General features: G+C 45.4%; 1 pseudogene; it reads right to left on the bottom strand.

The window, feature by feature from the left end:
• Positions 1-1,454: 1,454 nt before the first annotated feature.
• On the bottom strand, positions 1,455-2,294 carry LOC130109729 (gastrotropin-like; annotated as a pseudogene).
• Between the last annotated feature and the right edge of the window lie 18,484 nt (positions 2,295-20,778).

The raw sequence follows: 20,778 nt of genomic DNA, 5'->3' as shown, positions 1-20,778 counted from the left end.
ATGTAAACTTTCTTTTTTATTTTATTTAATGTCTACTTTTATATTCTTTTGTTTTTGTGGTTTGTTGCATCAATGTAAATGTTTAGTTATCAAATATATGTTCATTCTATGCTGTTAAAACCTTAATAAATATACTGGAGGAAAAAAGAAAGAAATCTATTTTGCCCCTAAACCATTCAGTGCTTTATAAACCAAGAGCAGGGTTTTAAAATCAACTCTTTGATGGACAGGAAACCAGTGTAAAGACCTCAGAATTGGAGTGATGTGATCCACTTTTTTGGTCTTAGTAAGGACTCGAGCAGCAGTATTGTGAATCAGCTGCAGCTGTTTGATGTTTTTGTTGTTTGTTTGGGTATTTTTTTTAGAGACCTGAAAAGACGCCATTACAGTAGTCGAGCTGACTGAATATAAATGCATGGAAAAGTTTTTCCAAATCCTGCTGAGACATAAATCCTTTAATTCTTGATATATTCTTCAGGCGATAGTAGGCTGACTTCATAATTATCTTAATGTGGTTATTGAAATTCAGGTCTGAGCCCATGACTACACCAAGATTTCTGGCTTGGTTTATGGTTTTTAACATTACTGATTGTAGCTGAGTGCTGACTCAGCTAAAATCCAGGCAGGGGCAGTCCATCAGGACCATGAGGTTGACCTGCATCTAGTTAGCATCCCCCTTTTTCCATTTGTCTCAGTAGATGCTGTGTGATGAGGTCTTTTATAGGACCAGTGTGCCAACCATACACAAACACCTTGTGATTGAAAGCGTGAAGGGTGAATGAGATGTTTGGTCTCTTGCTTTGTCTTAGATTGGTCAGATTTTTGGAAACAATATTCAGAGAGAGAACAATTTCTTAGACCATGACATCCCATTAGATCTGATTTCAACATGGTGGCAATGTGTTCAGCTAGCTGAAAATATGTGCTGCAAAATGTAGGCCACTGTTAGACAAAACTGTTTCATTAGACAAAACCGGGCTAAATTTATTTTAGATGTGCTATCTAGGCTAAACTTGGATTAAAATTTGGTTGAAAAGTGAAAATCTAGATGTATTAATCTTAGTCTAAATAGCTACTACTAAAACAAAAGCAATTAAAATGATTCTAGAAAAATATATGGAATTGGACTGTGTATTGCAGGCAGTTAAAAGTTGTTTGGGTGATTCATAATTATGTAATAATGAATTTAACAGTTTGGCCTAAAAGTGGGCTACATTTAGATGAATACATTCTGAGCTAGATAAATGCTAACATGTGGCTGCTGCACTGAAAGCGACCCACGTGCTCAGTGGGTAGTTTCTAATAGACCAAGTCAGGTACAAGTCAACACAAATTCACAAGCAATATTCAATGTTTTATTTCATGCAATGCCAAACCAGATGGAAACATGGTCTTCTAACAGACCAATTGGCAGCCTTTAGCGCTCTACTGAGATAACATAGATGAATCAGATTTCATTCTTGAACCCTGTTGCTTATTTTCCTGGAGGTTACTGTACCCTTTGGACCCTCAGTGCTGGTGACCTAAGAGAAATATTTCAGAAAAAAAAAAACAATTCAGAAATTTGAAAAAACTATAGTCACAATATCCACCACAAACAATCGTAAAGCGCTTTGAGTGGCTGTTGCAGCTAGAAAAGCGCTATATAAAATGCAACTTGATTGACTGATTGAACACATGAACACACTCAGTTAACTCGCTCATTCACTCACTCACTCACTCACTCACTCACACACACCTCGATTAACTTGTCACCATCCACTTGAGCAGTGTAAAGGTATTTGGGGAACTGAATCTTGAGTATACCACCATCCAAGGTGACAGTGGTCTAAAATAATAAAAAGTTACAAAGAGTTATGATCAGCCTTAAAATTCACAGAAAATAGTGCTAATATGACACTGAATGCTGTTTACAAAATATCTTGGAAACATAAAATGCTGCAAAATGATCAAAACATGAACTCACTTTGAACTTTTCACCAATCCAGTTTTCCAGTTCGCACTCCTTTCCAATTGTAAATGTATTGATCCATGTCTTTCTGGAAAATTTTTTGTCAGCCTGAAGTTATCGTTCTGATACATCTCTGTCACAATCCTTATGTCACGTCTCTTCTCGATAATATTATCTGGGACTCCTATGGGGAGAATTGAAAGAGTAAGTTATCACACTTTTACAAATGATGTGCGATATTTCTGAAGAAAATTGATTGAACTGATTGATGACAAGTCTCTTACCAAGAGTCTTCCTCAAAGTTCTCCAGGCTCTCCAGCTCATATCTCCCTGTAAAAGACATGGTGACGCAGAGATCTGGGGATCAACAGCTGTAATGAGTAGAAAAGACAGAGACAGCTTTATATATGTCCCACTTTTGTTATGTTCCCTTCATGCAAATTTTAAGAAAATGCCTGTCTTTAAGAAAATGCCTGTCATTCCTCTTTTAACCGTTTTAAACAAATCCGTTCAAATCCATTCAAATCTTCAAATTACAGCTCTGCAGTCATTCATAAACACTTATTAGTTAAGAAGACATGCAAAGTAATAAGCATATTCATAGCAGGATGTATTCTACATTCATTTACATGCATTTATTCCTGGATTCCTGCAATTAATCTACTAGGCAAGTGTTGGTGAGGATGATGTTAACGTCTTTCTGCCTCATGGGGCCTACTACAATTTAGAGAAGGCTGGTTGCCCAAAAAAAACTAATAATCTTTGACTTTTCTGGTGCCTTTAAAACAATCCAATCCCCCCTGCTGTGGAATGAGATCATGGCAGTCCAGCACAAAGAGCCCTGGAGGCCTTGAACATGGGTTACCTGACTTGCAGGCCACACCAGGTTAGGCTGCAGGGCTGTGTGTCTGATACAACCGTGAGTCAGAAGTTCTCCGATAAATCAGTGATCGTGGCATGTATTGGTGTGTAGGGTTGCAGTACTTTAATAAGTGGCACATGAGAATCCCTGTGGTGGTTTCTCAAATGTCTACATAGTACAAACCCAGGTAGACAAAGAGGGACCCCACACGTTACAAGATAACCTGTAGACCAGCCAGGATGGATGAGCTGGATGTGGAGATTGGATCCAACCTAAAGCTATTTTGAGGAGTTGTGTTAAGTTTTGCAGATAAAAGGTCAAGTAGGCAAGTAGTTGGTTTAGAAGCTTACACAAACTTAGTTAAAATATCAAGAGCGAGTCTCAAAAGCTGTAATAAAAGGGACTATCAGTGACTCATTGTATAGATATGAATTTGGTAAGACAGGATCTGCAGGAGCAGCTAGAGTTGAAGAACTAATTTTGTTTATGATTTCATCAACCTTATTGCAGAAAAAGTCTGAAACTCATGGACCGTGAATGGTGAGCAGCTAATAGACAGCTGCTTTTTAGTAAGTTTAGATACAGTGTCAAAGAGAAATCTGGGGTTATGTTTATTACTATTGATTAAGCAAGAGAGATACGCTGCTTTCGTAGCAGCAAAAAGAATGCTTGTATTTCAATAAACACTCATACCAAGATAGGTAGAAAACTTCCAGTTTTGATTTTTACCGTTTATGTTCCATTCTCCTGTGGGCCCGCTTAAGAGCCCGTGTCTCATCTTTAAACCAGAGTGTAGACCTCTTTAGTCGCTTAGCTCTGGTAGTGAGAGGTGCAACTGAATCAAGGAGACTAGAGAGGACCACATTCAAATCATTAGTGAAATTTTTGAGAGTCAGTCTCTACAGTGAAAGGAGCCAAGACTTCAGGCAGCTGCTGACCAAATGCAGCTAAAGTAGAGGGACCAATGTGGCAAGTAGCAATTACATCTGTGCCGACATTAACTGGACAGGCCAATAATGCTTCAAATTTGATGAGAAAATGATCTGACACAGCAGATGTGGTTGGCAAGACATTCAGATCAGAAACAGCTATCCCTTTAGATAAAACCAAATCAAGGGTGTTACCACTGCAGTGAGTCGACTCTTGAACAAACTGAGCAAACCCAAAAGTATCAACAAGCATCAGAAAGGCTTTACTTAGAGGATCAGCAGCCTTATTCAGATGAATATTGAAATCACCAAGAATTAGAATTTCCTAAGAATGGTAACAAGACCTGAGACAAAGTTACCAAATTCTTCAAGAAATAGTAAGAACCAGGAGATCAACAGAGTATCGCAATGTGCACTAAGCAGAGTCTGTTCATGGCTGAGGAAGATGGACTTAAAATAGGAGCCTCAAAAGATTGGAATTTAGATTCAAGTTTAGAAGTAAAATTGAAAATAGACTTAAATATCAAGGCAACACACCACCTTTTTTATTTGCCTGAGCTACATGGGCATAGCCAGGTGGGGAAGCTTTATTTAAGGGAAGAAAAACATTTGGTTTCAGTCATGTTTCACATAACCCAATCATATCAAAACTATGTTCAAGAACTATGTTCAACAATCAGATCATTTATTAGTAAGGCTTTGGTAGACAGTGATCTGATATTTATGAAACCAAATTTAAATGTTTTGTTGAAGTGATCAGTAGTAGGAAGAACTTTAGAGCTACCAACAGATGAAATGTTAATTAAAATTAGACACCTTGTATTATTAGTGGACAAACCCAGCCACTGAGGATGCACAAGCCAGTGCATCCTTAGTGCCGGTCCCAAGCCCGGGCAAATGGGGAGGGTTGCGTCAGGAAGGGCATCCGGCATAAAATCTTTGCCAAATCAAATATGCGGATCATAAATAAGACTTACATACTGGATCGGTCGAGGCCCGGGTTACCAACGACCGCCACCGGTACTGTTAACCAGCAGGGTGTCGGTGGAAACTATGCTACTGTTGGGCGAAGGGGAAGGAGAAGGGGAAAGCATGTCCAGAGGCAGCTAGAGAGGAGGAAGGGTAGGCATGTGGAGGTGAGAGTTGGAACTTTGAATGTTGGCACTATGACTGGTAAAGGGAGAGAGCTGGCTGACATGATGGAAAGAAGAAAGGTAGGCATACTGTGTGTGCAAGAGACCAGGTGGAAGGGGAGTAAGGCCAGGAGTATCGGAGGTGGGTTCAAACTCTTCTACCATGGTGTGAATGGGAGGAGTAATGGGGTAGCAGTAATTCTGAAGGAAGAGTATGTCAAGAGCGTGCTGGAGGTGAAGAGAGTGTCAGACAGAGTGATGAGTATGAAGCTGGAAATTGAAGGTTTATTGCTAAATGTTATCAGCGCATATGCCCCGCAAGTTGGGTGTGAGATGGATGAAAAAGAAGAATTCTGGAGTGAGTTGGACGACATGGTGGAGAGGGTACCCAAGGAGGAGAGAGTGGTGATTGGAGCGGACTTCAATGGACATGTTGGTGAAGGGAACAGAGGTGATGAGGAGGTGATGGGAAGGTATGGAGTCAAGAAGAGACATGTGGAAGGACAGATGGTGGTCGATTTTGCGAAAAGGATGGAAATGGCTGTGGTGAATACATATTTCAAGAAGAGGGAGGAACACAGGGTGACGTACAAGAGTGGAGGAAAGTGCACACAGGTGGACTATATCTTATGTAGAAGGCGCCATCTAAAAGGGATTGGAGACTGCAAGGTGGTGACAGGGGAGAACGTAGCTAGGCAGCATCGGATGGTGGTCTGTAGGATGACTTTGGAGACCAAGAAGAGGAAGCGAGTGAAGACACAGCCGAAGATCAAATGGTGGAAGTTGAAGAAGGAAGACTGTTGTGTGGAGTTCAGGCAGGAGTTAAGACAGGCACTGGGTGGTAGTGAAGAGTTGCCAGATGGCTGGAAAACCACTGCAGAAGTAGTGAGGGAGACAGCTAGGAAGGTACTTGGTGTGTCATCAGGACAGAGGAAGGAAGACAAGGAGACTTGGTGGTGGAATGAGGAAGTACAGCAAAGTATACAGAGGAAAAGGTTGGCAAAGAAGAAGTGGGATAGTCAGAGAGATGAAGAAAGTAGACAGGAGTACAAGGAGATGCAGCGTAAAGCAATGAGAGAGGTGGCAAAGGCAAAGGAAAAGGCGTATGGTGAGTTGTATGACAGATTAGACACTAAGGAAGGAGAAAAGGACTTGTACCGATTGGCTAGACAGAGGGACCAAGCTGCAAAGGATGTGCAGCAAGTTAGGGCGATCAAGGATAGAGATGGAAATGTGCTGACAAGCGAGGAGAGTGTGCTAAGAAGGTGGAAGGAATACTTTGAGGGGCTGATGAATGAAGAAAATGAGAGAGAGAGAAGGTTGGATGATGTAGGGATAGTGAATCAGGAAGTTCAGCGGATTAGCAAGGAGGAAGTGAGGGCAGCTATGAAGAGGATGAAGAGTGGAAAGACAGTTGGTCCTGATGACATACCTGTGGAGGCATGGAGATGTTTAGGAGAGATGGCAGTGGAGTTTTTAACTAGATTGTTTAACACAATCCTGGAAAGTGAGAGGATGCCTGAGGAGTGGAGAAGAAGCATACTGGTACCGATTTTCAAGAACAAGGGCGATGTGCAAAACTGTAACAACTACAGAGGTATAAAGTTGATCAGCCACAGCATGAAGATTTGGGAAAGAGTAATAGAAGCTAGGTTAAGAGGAGAGGTGACGATCAGCGAGCAGCAGTATGGTTTCATGCCACGAAAGAGCACCACAGATGCGATGTTTGCTTTGAGAATGTTGATTGAGAAGTATAGAGAAGGCCAGAAAGAGTTGCATTGTGTCTTTGTAGATTTAGAGAAAGCTTATGACAGAGTGCCGAGAGAGGAGGTGTGGTATTGTATGAGGAAGTCAGGAGTCGCAGAGAAGTATGTAGGAGTGGTGCAGAATATGTATGAGGGAAGTGTGACAATGGTGAGATGTGCGGTTGGAATGACAGATGGGTTCAAGGTGGAGGTGGGATTACATCAAGGATCGGCTCTTAGCCCTTTCTTGTTTGCAATGGTGATGGACAGGTTGACGGACAAGATCAGGCAGGAGTCTCCATGGACGATGATGTTCGCGGATGACATGTGATCTGTAGCGAGAGTAGGGTGCAGGTTGAGGAGAGCCTGGAGAGGTGGAGGTATGCACTGGAGAGAAGAGGAATGAAAGTCAGTAGGAGCAAGACGGAATACCTATGCGTGAATGAGAGAGAGGACAGTGGAATGGTCAGGATGCAAGGAGTGGAGGTGACAAAGGCATTTGAGTTTAAATACTTGGGGTCAACTGTCCAAAGTAACGGGGAGTGCAGTAGAGAGGTGAAAAAGAGAGTGCAGGCAGGGTGGAGTGGGTGGAGAAGTGTGTCAGGAGTGATTTGCGACAGAAGGGTATCAGCAAGAGTTAAAGGGAAAGTTTACAAGATGGTTGTGAGACCAGCTATGTTATATGGTTTGGAGACAGTGGCACTGACGAAAAGACAGGAGGCGGAGCTGGAGGTGGCAGAGTTGAAGATGCTAAGATTTTCACTGGGAGTAACGAAGAAGGACAGGATTAGGAACGATTATATTAGAGGGACCGCTCAGGTTGGACGGTTTGGAGACAAAGCAAGAGAGGCAAGATTGAGATGGCTTGGACATGTGTGGAGGAGAGATGCTGAGTATATTGGGAGAAGGATGCTGAATATGGAGCTGCCAGGGAAGAGGAGAAGAGGAAGGCCAAAGAGGAGGTTTATGGATGTGGTGAGGGAAGACATGCAGGTGGCTGGTGTGACAGAGGAAGACGCAGAAGACAGGAAGAAATGGAAACGGATGATCCGCTGTGGCGACCCCTAACGGGAGCAGCCGAAAGTAGTAGTAGTATTATTAGTGGACAAGTTTGAAGACCTATGCTTTGGACAATATGTGGTCACACTTTTGATAACATTAGATGTTTGATTCTGTATTTTATTATGTACTTTGTTGCACATTTCACCACCACCAGTGGCAGGAATGATTATTAGATTATTGTGATTCACACATTCAGGGGAGGAGAGCTAGGGAGCAATACAACAGGGTAGGGAGATGGTCTCAAGGTTTTATATTTATACATATATATACTATATATATATATATATATATATATATATATATATATACACTACCGTTCAAAAGTTTGGGATCACCCAAACAATTTCGTGTTTTCCATGAAAAGTCACACTTATTCACCACCATATGTTGTGAAATGAATAGAAAATAGAGTCAAGACATTGACAAGGTTAGAAATAATGATTTGTATTTGAAATAAGATTTTTTTTACATCAAACTTTGCTTTCGTCAAAGAATCCTCCATTTGCAGCAATTACAGCATTGCAGACCTTTGGCATTCTAGCTGTTAATTTGTTGAGGTAATCTGGAGAAATTGCACCCCACACTTCCAGAAGCAGCTCCCACAAGTTGGATTGGTTGGATGGGCACTTCTTTGAGCAGATTGAGTTTCTGGAGCATCACATTTGTGGGGTCAATTAAACGCTCAAAATGGCCAGAAAAAGAGAACTTTCATCTGAAACTCGACAGTCTATTCTTGTTCTTAGAAATGAAGGCTATTCCATGCGAGAAATTGCTAAGAAATTGAAGATTTCCTACACCGGTGTGTACTACTCCCTTCAGAGGACAGCACAAACAGGCTCTAACAGGTACTATTTAATGAAGATGCCAGTTGGGGACCTGTGAGGCGTCTGTTTCTCAAACTAGAGACTCTAATGTACTTATCTTCTTGCTCAGTTGTGCAACGCGGCCTCCCACTTCTTTTTCTACTCTGGTTAGAGCCTGTTTGTGCTGTCCTCTGAAGGGAGTAGTACACACCGGTGTAGGAAATCTTCAATTTCTTAGCAATTTCTCTTATGGAATAGCCTTCATTTCTAAGAACAAGAATAGACTGTCGAGTTTCAGATGAAAGTTCTCTTTTTCTGGCCATTTTGAGCGTTTAATTGACCCCACAAATGTGATGCTCCAGAAACTCAATCTGCTCAAAGAAGTGCCCATCCAACCAATCCAACTTGTGGGAGCTGCTTCTGGAAGCGTGGGGTGCAATTTCTCCAGATTACCTCAACAAATTAACAGCTAGAATGCCAAAGGTCTGCAATGCTGTAATTGCTGCAAATGGAGGATTCTTTGACGAAAGCAAAGTTTGATGTAAAAAAAATCTTATTTCAAATACAAATCATTATTTCTAACCTTGTCAATGTCTTGACTCTATTTTCTATTCATTTCACAACATATGGTGGTGAATAAGTGTGACTTTTCATGGAAAACACAAAATTGTTTGGGTGATCCCAAACTTTTGAACGGTAGTGTATATATATACAGATGCAGGGAAAAAAACATTAGCAGCTGATGAGTGCACGACACACGAAACAGGCCTGTACTGCTATATATTAAAACTTTTTTTCCTGCATCTGTATTGATATTCCGCTCCTCATTAGTTGAGCACTTATAACAACACCATTGACGGTTTCGGAAAAAGAATGTTATAATCATATATATATATATTAAACCTAGCAGGCGCTCTAATCCCCTGCGACCTGCTGAATAAGTACCTGGTGTCAAACTAAACATAATCAGAAAAAAAGAGCGGCACCGTCCCCAGTAGGGTGAATGCCATCTGCTTTCAGCAGGTAAGGGTGGCCCCAGAAAGAAGGCCAGTTATCTATAAAGCCGAATCCCTGCTCATTTCAGTAACAAGCCAGCCAGTGGTTCGCTGAGGTGAGCCGACTGTACATCTCATCATTACCCCTCACAGGTAAGGGACCAGAGACAATTAATCGATGCTGACAAATCTTTTTGGCCAACTCAAGCATCCTGACTAGACTAGCTTTTGTGATTTCTGATTGCTTCATCCTAGCATTATTGGTGTGGCCATGAATAACAATGTTGCTGAAAGTAGTGGTGCTGTGTGCCTGGGTTCCCTGTTTCTCTGTTTTGTGTGTGTGTGTGTGTGTGTGTGTGTGTGTGTGTGTGTGTGTGTGTGTGTGTGTGTGTGTGTGTGTGTGTGTGTGTGTGTGCGTGCGTGCGTGCGTGTGTGCGTGCGTGCGTGCGTGCGCGCGCAACATTGTATTACAGCACTACTGGAAAGCGAAGTTTCCGCATGGCGTTCGTCACTCGCCCAACGCATTGCACATGTGCAGTATGGGGACTATAGGGGGTTTAGAAGGGTAAGAAAGTGCACACGCCAAACTGGAACCAAAAAACGCACTTAACAAAAATACTTTGGTAAACTTAATCAGTGGAATCTCTCCTCATCTGTTATATGTTGTTTAGTTTGAAAGTTTTCTTAATTCACCTAAAATGTAGACTGAAGTCTTAAGTATCATAAAAAATATTAAGTCATGAAGTTTTGCTGAATGAACTGTTACGTCGTGTCACTTTCCCCTGTTTTTTACCCATGCACATTTCTTATGTTAGTAATGTTGGCTCTTTTGCATGACTGTACTTCCTATTCATTACATTCTGCCACCATGCAACAAAGTGCCTGTTGACCAAATCACCGTTGTCTATAATGTTGCATTTTTTATGTGATTTCCAGGAGTGTTTGATGTTGCCATATCATTCTAAATGGCTCTCTTACTGTGTACACCGATCAGCCAAAACATTAAAACCACTGACAGGAAATTAAATAACATTGATTCTCTTTTTACAATGACACCTGTCAAGGGGTGGGATATAGTAGGCAGCAAGTGAACAGTCAGTTCTTGAAGGTGATAATAATAATAAATATTATATAGTACTTTTCTAACACTCAAAGTCGCTTTACAATAAACAGGGTGAAACAAGATAACAGATAAACATAACAGACATACAGGGGTGGATGGGAAGGGGGGCTACGAGAGGGAGAAGTGGCAGCCACACACGACGCCAGCAGTACTCTCCGACTTAAACAGATACAAGAGGGCAGTGGCAACACAGTGAGGTGTTGAAAGCAGGAAAAATGGGCAAGTGTAAGGATCTGAGTGACTTTGACAAGGGCCAAATTGTGATGGCTAGACAACTGGGTCAGAGCATCTCCAAAACAGCAGGTCTTGTGGGGTGTTCCCGGTATGCAGTGGTCAATATCTACCAAAAGTGGTCTAAGGAAGAACACCCGGTGAAATGCTGACGGGGTCATTGGCGCCCAAGGCTCATTGAGGCATGTGGGGAGCAAAGTTTAGCCTGTCTGGTCCGATCCCATAGAAGAGCTACTGTAGCTCAAATTTGCTGAAAAAGTTAATGCTGGCTATGATAGACAGGTGTCAGAACACAGTGCATCACAGCTTGCTGTGTGTGGGGCTGCATAGCCGCACACCGGTCAGAGTGCCCATGCTGACCCCTGTCCTCCACCTAAAGCACCTATGGTGGGCACGTGAGTGTCAGAACTGGGCCATGGAGCAGTGAAGAAGGTGGCCTGGTCTGAGGAATCACGTTTTCTTTTACATCATGTGGACAGTTGGGTATGTGTGCATAGTTTACCTGGGGAAGAGATGGCACCAGGATGCACTATGGGAAGAAGGCAAGCCAGCGGAGGCAGTGTGATACTCTGAGCACTGTTCTGCTGGGAAACCCTGGGTCCTGGCATTCATGTGGGTGTTATTTTGACATGCACCACCTACCTAAACATCGTTGCAGACCAAGTACACCCCTTCATGGCAACAGTATTCCCTGATGGCAGTGGCCTCTTTCAGCAGGATAATGCGCCCTGCAACACTACAAACATTATTTATGAATGGTTTGACAAAGAGTTGAAGGTGTTACTTTGGCCTCCAAATTCTCCAGATCTCAATCCAATCAAGCATCTGTGGGTTGTGCTGGAAAAACAAGTCCAATCCATGGAGGCCCCACCTCGTAACTTATAGAACTTAAAGTATCTGCTGCTAACATCTTGGTGCCCGATACCAGAGGACGCCTTCAGAGGTCTTGTGGAGTCCATGCCTCGATGGGTCAGAGCTGTTTTGGTGGGATGAGTGGGACCTACACAACATTAGGCAGGGGATCAAATAAAGTTGAATCAGGTCATCTGGACACAAAGTCCATTGACAGATACGTTCCATCATTCATCTAAGTGACCTCTTCAGTCTAAACTGACTGCAGGTATCCCCACCCTTACAAACGATACAGTTGCATAACGACCGAAAACAACGATTAGTTTCATATGCAAATAGGCATGACCATTAATTAGAGTTTCAATGGCCATGAGTAGTATTCACAGAGGATTTGGGAATGTTTGCAATCACAGCAATGTTAGATGGTGACAAGTACTCTTAGGCCCCCCTCGGTTCAGGAATGGTCCTCCACACAGAGGACGACCTGGGATGACCCCCGGGGTTGGACTACCCCGGGGCTCGAACCCAGAACTTTCTTGCTGTGTCAAGTCAATTTGCGTTGTATAGCCCAATAACAGCAAGAATGTTATCTGTGCTACAATATAAAGATGGAAACAGAGAATATATGCAAGTAGTGGCTTTTTACTATGAGAACACACTCAACTCACAAACTATAGCACACTTCAACCTAAGGCGCCTGATCCCCGCTAGGCGGCGATCAAGTAAAAGTTTAACCCATGAAGGTACATAACAGTTCAGACTGTGTGTGTGTGTGTGTGTGTGTGTGTGTGTGTGTGTGTGTGTGTGTGTGCACTGTTGTATTTCTTTAGATAAAGTGTATTAATAATAATAATCATCATCATCATCATTACATTTACATAGCGCTTTTCTAGACACCCAAAGCGCTTCACATTGAAGGGGGTAACTCGATTCGGGAAAGAAAAACTATTGCAAGGGTCTGGGGCTACAGCACCGCTGTGAGTATAAGTGTGGAAAGTGGAGCTTCCGCATGCGATATTATGAACCCTACATAGCCCTCGCCAAAATCCCGTACCCTGTCCCAAATCTCGCGAACGGACGCCGGATTTCCGCTGCGTTGCTAAGGAAACAATCAACTATCAACTCGGTGCGAAGCAAAGCTAACGTTAGCTACCTTCAATTTTGTAATTTTGTATTTTTCGCAATTTTGGACAGCTGGCTGCTTTTGTAATTTTGGACTGCTGGCTGTCAACAACAGAACGGAGGTAAGTAACGTTAGTTGTCTGAAAATTAACATATATCTAATAAATAGACTTTCTCACATTTAAGAAAGCTTACATTGAGTATTACATCACGACAGAGTCAAATATGTCATCTTCCTGAGGGTGGCGCTAATGTGCAAGAGCTGAAGGTGGCGCTAATGTGTAAGACTTGTAAAAGTCATATTACTACAATATAGGAGCTCGTTTTGTTTGTAGTCATGATAAGGGGTGAAGTATCCTATGCTCAAACGTGGAGCAAGCAAAGATTGAGTTAAAAACGTTAATGTTGATTGTGGATAACTTAGACAGGTTAAATTGTGGGTGTACGAGCAAGCAAAGATTGAGTTAAAAACGTTAATGTTGATTGTGGATAACTTAGACAGGTTAAATTGTGGGTGTACAGCGTTTCCTTGATGAGCGCTAACCCCATAACAACATATTTTCGCGTTGCTACGGTGGCGCACACGTGACAAAGCCAGAAACGGGATTTTGGCGAGGCCTATGTAGGGTTCATAATATCACCTTCCGCATAGCGTTCATCAGTCGCCATACGCATTGCACATGTGCAATATCGGGGGTTTAGAAGGGTAAGAACATGCACACGCCGAACTGGAACCAAAAATTTCAATTCAATTTCAATTCAAAACATTATTGCAGATTCAGTGTCCATAACAGACAAAGACAAATAAGTAAAAGACAAACCCCAGACAACACACAGAGTAAACACAATAAAATAACATAAATGGAACAAATTAGTGTCTTATAAGAAGGCAGCTCTACCAGTGGTCCCACTGCCGGGATTGGTAGCATGTGGCACGGAGTCTTATATTAGTTGAACCCATGATGATTACTGTGATGAGAACTACTGTGCCCAGCATGCTGTGTACGTATGAGGAGGGGCCCGCAACCATATGTTTTAGCGCGGTTCTGTACTGTGGCATTCTGGGGATTGTCCGGGTCGGGGACGGGAAGCAGATGGCTGAATAAAGCACGTTATTAATCGCGACTCCCTTGCCTGTCGTTTATGCACATGACATGGTGTCAGAAGATCTTCGAATCCACTTACCTCTATAATCGGGAACGGAGTTGGTCCGGTGAGACGAGGAATGGCAAAATTTAATCCCCCCGAGGCATTTGATTTCACGCAGCCGGCGGCATGGCCAATTTGGATTCAGAGGTTTTCCCGGTTTCGACTAGCAACCAAGTTAAATGCGGAGGACGGTGAGATCCAAGTCAATTCCTTGATATAGGCAATGGGGAAAGATGCAGAAGCTATTTTTAATTCATTTACGTTCGAAGAGGCTTCTCACGCTAACGATGATGACAGGGTGGTCAGTAAGTTCAACGAGCATTTCGTACCACAGAGAAATGTCATCCACGAACGTGCACGTTTTCACCAGCGCTCGCAGAGAGCTGGAGAGACTGTCGAGGCCTTGGTGAGGAGGAGTTTATGAGTTGGCAGAACACTGCGAGTTCGGGGCATTAAAGGAAGTGCATATTCGTGATAGAGTTGTGATCGGAGTTGCTGACCGAGACGTGTCACAGAAGTTGCAGATGGAAGATGAGCTCACGCTAGGAAAAGCGGTGCAAATGGCCCCCCGTCAGTTCGAACCGGTTAAACAGCAAAATGCGGAAGGAATTACAGCTGAACTGAGTGCAGTTAGCAAAGCACAGGGCGCCAATACCAACCGCGACCGCAGTAACGCTAGCAACCACTACAATAAGGGCAACGGAAACGCACAGCGGCCCAAAACAGCCTGCCCCCGATGTAATCGCGTGCACGGGCAGCAGCAGGAATGCCCTGCACGCAACAGGCGTTGCAGGAAATGCGACAAGCTGGGACATTTTGCTGCCGTATGCAAAACCAGAGACGTGAGGGAGGTCGTTTACCAGGATGACGCGTATGAGGGCGAAGCGGAAAGTGAAAGCCGCCCCTACTTCCTCGGTTGTATAGAGGGGATGGATTTTGAGAAAAAGTGGCAAGTGGAGTTACCGATCTGCGGCAAGTTGGTTAATTTTAAAATCGACACGGGGGCGGACATCACTACCACGTCACAGACTGCATATAGGTCACTGCCTGAACGGCCACAGCTGGTTAAAACATCAATCGACCTGAGAAGCCCAGGGGGAGCACTGCAGTGTGCGGGGAAATTTGTGGCGTGCACGGAGAGACGGGGGAAGATGCACAAAATTGGGATTTTTGTGATAAAAGGGCCAAATGCCAACAATCTATTGAGTCGCAGAGCTGCATGTGAAATAGGCCTAGTTTTTAGAACAGATCAGGTTAGCGAAGATGTTTTCGGGGACATTGGATTGCTTAATTGTGAACCTGTTGTAGAGGAGCTCAAGCAGGAGTCGTGACAACTTTCTCTTTCGGCTACACAACGTGCACCATTTATTCCTTCCACCATAACAACAACCACAAAAAAACCCGCGCAGCGGAAGTGTGTCACTGTAAACCCGAACCGAGGAAACAGCAGCTGTAAACTAACGTTCCTACTAGCTCAATAAGGGGAATTATGTAGCCCCATAACCACTACACATGTCCTCCCAGAATTCGCCTTAATACGAAAAGTCAGTGTGGCGAGGGGGGCGGATCTCTCTGCCCCAACGGCTCCGCTGAACAGGAGCTGGGGAAGCAGGGGGCGGCTCGCCGGGGGGTCTTGCCCTGCGCCGTGGGGGCAGGGCAAGACCAACAGGGTGGTCTAAGTCCAGGTGAGCAGGCTTGAGGCGATCCACATAAACCCGCTCCAGCCTGCTGCCAACCTCCACCACAAAGTGCTTATCTCCAGTGTCCCATACCCGAAATGGGCCGTCGTAGGGTGGCTGCAGGGGACCGCGGTGCGCGTCGTGACGGATGAAAACATACTCCGCCGACCGCAGCTCCGTGGGGACATAGGACTGAGAGCCGCCATGCTGAGAAGTGGGGACCGGTGCAAAAGCCCTGGCTTCCTCCTGCAGCGCAGTCCGTTGGCATCTGGCGGACCAGGGAGCTGTGGCGGTGGGAAGGAAATCCCCTGGGACCCGAAGTGGCTGTCCGTAGACCAGTTCGGCGGATGAGGACTGGAGGTCCTCCTTGGGAGCCGTCCTGAGCCCAAGCATGACCCAAGGCAGTTTGTCGACCCAGCAGTCGTCCTTGAGGGTAGCCCACAATGCGGCCTTCATCGAGCGATGGAACCTCTCGACCAATCCATTCGCCTGAGGGTGATATGCTGTGGTGCGATGGAGCCTCACCCCTAAACCCGCGGCGATCTCCTCCCACAGCGCTGACGTGAATTGCGGCCCTCTGTCCGAGGAGAGGTCAGATGGGGTGCCAAAGCGGGCGACCCAGGGTCCGATGAACGCTCGGGCAACCTCAGGCGCTGTCGTGGACGAAAGCGGGACGGCCTCTGGCCATCACGTCGGGGTCACCAGTGTAGAGGAGCTCAAGCAGGAGTCGTGACAACTTTCTCTTTCGGCTACACAACGTGCACCATTTATACCTTCCACCACTACAACAACCACAAAAAACCCGCGCAGCGGAAGTGTGTCACTGTAAACCCGAACCAAGGAAACAGCAGCTGTAAACTAACGTTCCTACTAGCTCAATAAGGAGAATTATGTAGCCCCATAACCACTGCACTGTCATGATTGAGCTTAAGCCCAATATACAGCCTTATGCCCTCAGCACGCCACGCAGGATCCCTTTCCCTCTCATGCCAAAGGTGGACGACGAGCTGCAACGCATGCAGTCCTTGGGGATCATCACAGAAGTGACCGAGCCCACAGAGTGGTGCGCACCCATGGTGCCTGTAGTCAAAAAGAACGGCAAGATACGGATCTGTGTGGACCTAAAGCGGTTAAACCAGGCTGTTAAGCGCGAGCGGTTTATGCTTCCCACGCTGGAGGACATTATGCCCAAGTTAGCAGGGGCAGGGGTTTTTACAACGCTAGACACATCGTCTGGCTTCTGGCAAATTCCGCTAGATCCCAGATGTGTAAAACTAACCACTTTCATTACTCCCAGAGGCCGGTTCTGTTTCCATGGCTCCTGTTCGGCATCACATCGGCACCGGAGATCTTCCAGAGGAAAATGTGCATTCTGCTGAGAGACCACAAGGGCACGGTCGTCGTCATGGATGACATACTCGTGTACGGCAAGGACCAGGACGAGCACGATAGAAACTTGGAGGCGGTACTGCAGACAATCAAAACATCGGGGCTGAAGCTCAACCAGGAGAAATACCGTTTCAGCAGGAGTGAGTTGCAATATTTCAGGCACATCATCAGCAAAAACGGCATCAAACCAGATCCAGGCAAGGTGAAGGCCATCTCAGACATGCAGAGCCCCGAAAATGACCCTCAGGTGAGACAGTGGCTGGGTATGGTAAATTATCTGGGGAGGTTTCTACCCGAACTGTCATCAGTGCTACACCCGGTGAGTGAGCTGCTGAAGAAAGACGCAGAGTGGCAGTGGGGGGAGCCCCAACAGCAAGCCTTCACCAAGGTAAAAGCAATGTTGTCTTCCACTCCTGCCCTGGCATACTATGATGTAGCAAGGCCAACCATTGTGAGCGCGGACGCTAGTAGTTACGGGCTGGGGGCAGCACTGTTGCAGGTTCAGGGGGACAAAGTTCAGCCTGTTGCCTTCTGCTCCAGAACTCTCACAGATGCAGAGAAGAGATACTCTCAGTTAGAGAGGGAATGCCTTGCAGGGGTGTGGGCCTGTGAGCGGTTTTCCCGTTATCTGTTATGCTTAGCTGAGTTTAGCTTACAGACAGACCACAAGCCCCTGGCCCCCCTCATTAATGCATATGATCTGGACAAAGTGCCGCCGAGATGCCAGCGGCTTCTAATTCGTCTAATGCGTTTTAACCCCAGAGCAGGGTATGTTCCGGGTTCACAGCTGGTGGTGGCTGATGCCCTTTCCAGGAACCCACTCCAGGACGGCCGCGGGGCAGACACAGATGGGGATATGCGTGCGCATGTCGAAGCTGTGATCAAAACCAAACCGGTGTCGAGCACGAAGCTGGACATGTTAAAGCAGGCCACGCGTCAGGATGACACAATGCAGAGAGTGATCGGGTACACCAGAGAGGGATGGCCGAGGCACGTGCCCTTTTATCTGCATGGCTACCACGCTGCGAGGGCATCGCTGTCCGAGGCAGACGGGCTGCTCCTGTACCAAGACAGGATTGTAATTCCCCCCATGTATCAGGAAGACATCCTACACAGGATTCACGAAGGGCACCAAGGCCTTACAAAGTGTCGTGAAAGAGCCAGGATGTCTGTCTGGTGGCCCAGCATCGGATCGGACATTTACCGGAAAGTTACACAGTGCACATTCTGCCAAATCAATAAGCCCTCACAGTACAAAGAGCCCCTACGTACAACACCACTGCCACCCGGCCCATGGCACAAGATTGGGGCAGACCTTTGCGAGCAGGATGGAAAAAACTACCTGGTGGTGGTTGATGATTATTCCAGGGACATTGAGATCGCCCAGCTACGGACCACCTCCAGTCTACAGGTGACTGAGCAGCTGAAAGGTATGTTCGCATGATGGGGCGTCCCTGGGGAACTCATTAGTGACAATGCCACACAGTTTACGTCAGCCGAATTTAGGCAGTTTTGTAGGAACTGTGATTTCCGCCACACAACTTGCAGTCCCCACTTCCCCCAGGCAAATGGAGCTGCCAAAAGGGCCGTCGGGACGGCCAAAAGAATTTTGCGGCAGCCTGACCCTCACCTAGCGCTGATGTGCTACCGCGCCACACCAATCGCTGCCACAGGTGCGAGCCCCGCGCAGCTCATGACCGGCCGCCAGATCCGGGCCAACATGCCTGTGCTGGAGAGGAAACTCCAGCCACAGCTCTTCAACCACAAGGAGGTGGAGAAGAATGACAGAAGGGCAAAAGAGGCTTATAAGTTTTTCTTCGACAGGAGACACTGCACGTGCCATAACTGAACTGCACTCAGGTGAGAGGGTACGAGTCAAACTAGATGGGCAAAAGGGGTGGAACATGCCCGCAGTCGTGGTGAATCCCTCAGGGGAACCATGCTCCTACACGGTGCGTACGGAAGACGGGGCTGTCTTCAGATGGAACCGCAGGCACCTGCAATCCGTGCCTGCCCCTGCAACTGTTGCAACCCAACCAGCCAGAGACAGCAATGACTTGCAGCAGGAACAACTCAGCCCACCGGTCGCCACCTCATCGGGCACTCCCACGGAGCCGGACGTGCCAGCAAGGCCCTCTGGGTTCACCATCACCTCCAGTGGCAGAGTTGTAAAACCCCCAAAGCGGTATGATGTTTAGATACTGAGTGAGCAATGGGGCAGAATAATCCCCACACTCAGTCGAAGGGCTGGGCAGTCTACCCCACCCTTCAGGTTAATTTTTGAATTTTGAAGTGCATGTCTTCATTGTTAGCTGGTTATGCTGTTAATTAGCAAATTGCTAATATGGTATTGCTGTTGCTATGTTTTATAATCTAGCAATTTTATTGTTTCCATTGGAACATATATGTTCTTTAAAAGGAGGGAGATGTGATGAGAACTACAGTGCCCAGCATGCTGTGTACGTAAGAGGAGGGGCACGCAACTATATGTTTTAGCGCGGTTCTGTACTGGGGCATTCGGGGGATTGTCCGGGTCGGGGACTGGAAGCAGATGGCTGAATAAAGCACGTTGTTAATTGCGACTCCCTTGCCTGTCATTTATGTACATGACAATTACATTATCAGAGTCATTGGGCCGGCAAATAAATTTATATATGAGATTTCTTAGAAGAGCCTGGAAGGTACTGACTCCTACAGCCACAAACATTTCACTTGCACTACACCAAAAGACGCACTTAACAAAAATATACTTTGGTAAACTTAATCAGTGGAATCTCTCCTCATCTCTTATATGTTGCTTAGTTTGAAAGTTTTCTTAATTCACCTAAAATGTAGACTGAAGATTGAAGTACCATAAAAAATATTAAATCATGAAGTTTTACTGAATGACCTGTTACGTCATGTAACTTTCCCCTGTTTTTTACCCGTGCGCATTTCTTATGTTAGTAATGTTGGCTCTTTTGCACGACTGTGCTTCCTATTCATTACATTCTGCCACCATGCAACAAAGTGCCTGTTGACCAAATCACCGTTGTCTATAATGTTACATTTTTTATATGATTTTCAGGAGTGTTTGATGTTGCCATATCATTCTAAATGGCTCTCTTACTGTGTACACCGATCAGCCAAAACATTAAAATTACTGACAGATAAGTAAATAACATTATCTCCTTGCAATGGCACCTGTCAAGGGGTGGGATATAGTAGGCAGCAAGTGAACAGTCAGTTCTTGAAGGTGATGTGTTGAAAGCAGGAAACATGGGCAAGTGTAAGGATCTGAGCAACTTTGACAAGGGCCAACTTGTGATGGCTAGACAACTGGGTCAGAGCATCTCCAAAATAGCAGGTCTTGTGGGGTGTTCCTGGTATGCAGTGGTCATTATCTACCAAAAGTGGTCCAAGGAAGAACACCCGGTGAAATGGTGACGGGGTCATTGGCGCCCAAGGGTGATTGAGACATGTGGGGAGCAAAGTTTAGCCTGTCTGGTCCGATCCAATAGAAGAGCTACTGTAGCTCAAATTGCTGAAGAAGTTAATGCTGGCTATGATAGACAGGTGTCAGAACACAGTGCATCACAGCTTGCTCTGTATGGGGCTGCATAGCCGCACACTAGTCAGAGTGCCCATGCTGACCCCTGTCGTCCACCTAAAGCAACTACAATGGGCACGTGAGCATCAGAACTGGACCATGGAGCAGTGAAGAAGGTGGCCTGGTCTGATGAATCACGTTTTCTTTTACATCATGTGGACAGT

The sequence above is a fragment of the Lampris incognitus genome, chromosome 1, assembly GCF_029633865.1.
Source record: "Lampris incognitus isolate fLamInc1 chromosome 1, fLamInc1.hap2, whole genome shotgun sequence".
In the NCBI taxonomy this organism is placed as follows: Eukaryota; Metazoa; Chordata; class Actinopteri; order Lampriformes; family Lampridae; genus Lampris; species Lampris incognitus.
Note: the sequence above shows the minus strand (reverse complement) of the source record. Positions and strands in the feature narration are given on the sequence as shown.